At 41.8% G+C, this 3111-nt stretch overlaps 1 protein-coding gene across 1 annotated transcript in view; it reads left to right on the top strand.

Moving 5' to 3' along the window:
• LOC101856852 (5'-3' exoribonuclease 2) overlaps positions 1–3111 on the top strand; it is a gene marked incomplete in the record, with an annotated part of 98348 nt that overhangs the window by 30474 nt on the left and 64763 nt on the right.

The following is a 3111-nucleotide window of genomic DNA, read 5'->3' as shown; positions in this document are numbered from 1 at the left end:
TCTCTCTCTCTCTCTCTCTCTCTCCTCTCTCCTCTCTTTTATTCCTCTCCTCCTCCTCCTGTCTTATCTTTTCTCTATCCTTCTTCTTGTCTGTCTGTCTGTCTCTTCTCATTGTTTCGTATTTCCTTTCTCTTTTGTCAACTATTTTTTAAAAAAATGACAAACTGGACATCTTTGATGGGTGCTCTGGTGTGGTTTGCTCCTTCTTTCGTAACAAACATCTGTCATCCTTATCTCTCCTTTTTTGTGTTTGTTACTCTCTCTTGTAACACCTCTAATCTTCAGCTCTTATGTGACTTTATTGTGTTGCAAGTGCCGTAAAATTCTTACTAAAACTATCCATTCCTGGTTTACTGGCTCAGCTTTCCCTAAAGCAGGGGAGACAACTGGTGCAAAGCGACTTGGTGCGTCGTCATCATTCCCAAAAAATGCTGGTTATCTCCCTTACACCACTCGTTGACTTTTTCCCCCTTGTTCGGTTACTTTTTTTTTTTAATGTCTGTTTTGTTCCATGTCCGCACAGTTTGACTATCACAGTACTGCCGTAAAGACTACTGTTTTTCATTTTGGCGCCAGAGATTTCTTATTTGCTAAATCGAAAGCCTGACCAGTTACCTTGCTACTTGTGTGAAAAAAAGCAAAGCGATCTGTGACTAGTTTTTCAATTAATTGGAATTCAAATTTCGGAAGCACTTATTTTTTAATAGTCAAGCTGACAAGAAAAAAACCTCTTTTTTTCGAAACTATTGTGAATCAAGATGTTTCGTCTGCTTATGGCAGAGTAGGGGATGACGTCTTTGTTTGACCTTTTTTGTAAGGGTGTCGACAAATGAACAATTTTTGAAGTCGTGGAATCTCCATGGATAAATGCACCCTGTCGGAACAGGATCTGCTATGTTTCGACCCTGGACCTCAAGAATATAGGGGGGATATTTTGTGTTTGTCCCATCCTTGTGTTCGTTTAATCTTAAACTCTTCATGTGGGTGGTTGGCGGGTGCTCTGGTGTGGTTTGCTTCTTCTTTCCTTTGAAGCATCTGTCGTCCTTATATCCCCTTCTTTTTTATGTTTGTTACTCTCTTGTAACACCTCTAGTCTCCTGGCGCTCATATAATCTTATGCAGTTGCGAGCGCCGTAAAACCTCTCCTAAAACTAAACTAAACTATTTCTATTCTTGGAGTGTTTTAAAACAGGTCTTGCTGCATGAATAATAAAAGTGATAAGATGTTGTCCTTCCTGTATGTTTGTTGTTCTTGTTATCGATCCAACAACAGCTGGGCTCTCGCCCTTTGGTGTATGTTTGATCTCACCTGTTCAGGATATCCCTTCACTGTGTAACAGGCCCCTCTACACATTGCTGTCTCAAAATTACAAAGTTCTGTCTGCTGAGTTCCTAGTTTTGAGAAATTGGATGTAAAAAATGTTGTTTCACAATATTTCAGGATTTTTCTAATGCAGTTCTTTGAATATCTTGATAACAACTCTGAATAATCATACGATTTTTATAGAGCAGAGAGAACATTTGGTTTCAAACCTCATGATCTTAGTGACTCAAAACGGCCAAAATGTCAGATAAAACTTTGTAATTTTGAGGTAGCGACATGTTCTGTGATATTCTCTATCATAGTGGGAATGGCTAGTGGGCACTTCTGTTTCGTCTACTTCCTTTCAGTCTTACTAGTGGCCCTTATCCGTTCCTGTTGAGGTATGGAGGTTGTTTTTGGAGGGGGGGTGGTTGGCGGGTGCTCTGGTGGGTGGTTGCTCCTTCTTTCCTATGAAACATCTATTATCATTCTTATCTTTCCTCCTTCTTTTCTTGCCATGCTTCTCTTTTTATATAATAACCTATTTGTGTTGCAGGTGCGTAAAACTCTTACTATAATCAAGACGAAGCAGTTGTTTTACCAACCCTTTTTGTAATGTGTAATGATGACAAAATAAACCAGTAGCAACAACAGCAACGTACAGGTTGTAGTTTTCATGTGCAAAGAGAATGTAGGGTTACTGTGCTTCTGTTTAACTCCATATCTCTGGCAAGTCGGTGATCTGCTGTCAGCGGCTTGGTCAAATTCTGTTGCGACGACGACATATTAGTTTTCAGCCATTGTCGAAAATAAGTCTCTCTTACCGACAGTTCTTTCATTGAATGAAGAACTATTAAAATAGATTCTTCTGTTCTGATTTAATGACCAAATTTTAATTATTTAGTGGCGTGTATGACACTAGTATAGGAGGCGTCATAACAAATTATGAGGGCTCCGGCATAGTGGGGAAAACACCTTGACCCTCTCTTTGTCATGTCCCCCTCCTCCCCCTACCTCTCTCTCTCTCTCTCTCTCTCTCTCTCTTTCTCTCTCTCTCTTTCTTTCTCTTTCTTTCTCTCTCTGTCTATCTATCTATCTATCTATCTATCAGTGGGTGGTTGGCGGGTGCTCTGGTGTGGTTTGCTCCATCTTTTCTTTCAAACATCTATCGTCCTTTTTGTTTGTTGGATACTCTATTGTAGTACCTCTAGTCCTCGCCACTTATATGACTTAATTGTATTGCGAGTGCGGTAAAACTCCTACTAAACCAAAAATGGATCTAGGTGTAAGAACAAAGTTTGTGCCCGTGGCTTCCTCTCCTCCCCCCTTCCCCCCTGTCAGGAAGGTTAGCAGCAGCGGCCGACCTCCCCCGGCGTTGTTGACTCGCGTGTGCACGATGTTTGTCCCAGCCACACCTCTTTGGTCCTAACACAAGTCTAGTTGTCTCTCGCCGCCATTATCACTCGCGTGCTGGGCTGGCTTTTAGCACCTATCCACACGACAAATTAGCGAGCGGGTGGGAGTGCCTTACGTTTTGCCTCCCGTGTTTAACGTGCACATGGAGGGGTGTGTGGTGTGTGTGTTTTTGAAAATAGTTTAACAAATACAATGGTGTGCAGGCGGTTGCTTTTAGGTGTTGGATGTTGTATCTGAAGTGGCCTCCCTCTTCTCTCTCTCTATCTTTCTCACTTTCCCTCTCTCTCTATTTTTCTCACTTTCTCTCTCTCTCGTGCGGTCTCTTTCTCTCTCTCCATATCTGTCTTTCTCTTTCTCTCACTCTCTCTCTTTCTCCCCCCCTCTCTCTCTCT

The sequence above is a fragment of the Aplysia californica genome, unplaced genomic scaffold (assembly GCF_000002075.1).
Source record: "Aplysia californica isolate F4 #8 unplaced genomic scaffold, AplCal3.0 scaffold00003, whole genome shotgun sequence".
In the NCBI taxonomy this organism is placed as follows: domain Eukaryota; kingdom Metazoa; phylum Mollusca; class Gastropoda; order Aplysiida; family Aplysiidae; genus Aplysia; species Aplysia californica.
This window is presented reverse-complemented; position numbering and strand designations above follow the sequence as displayed.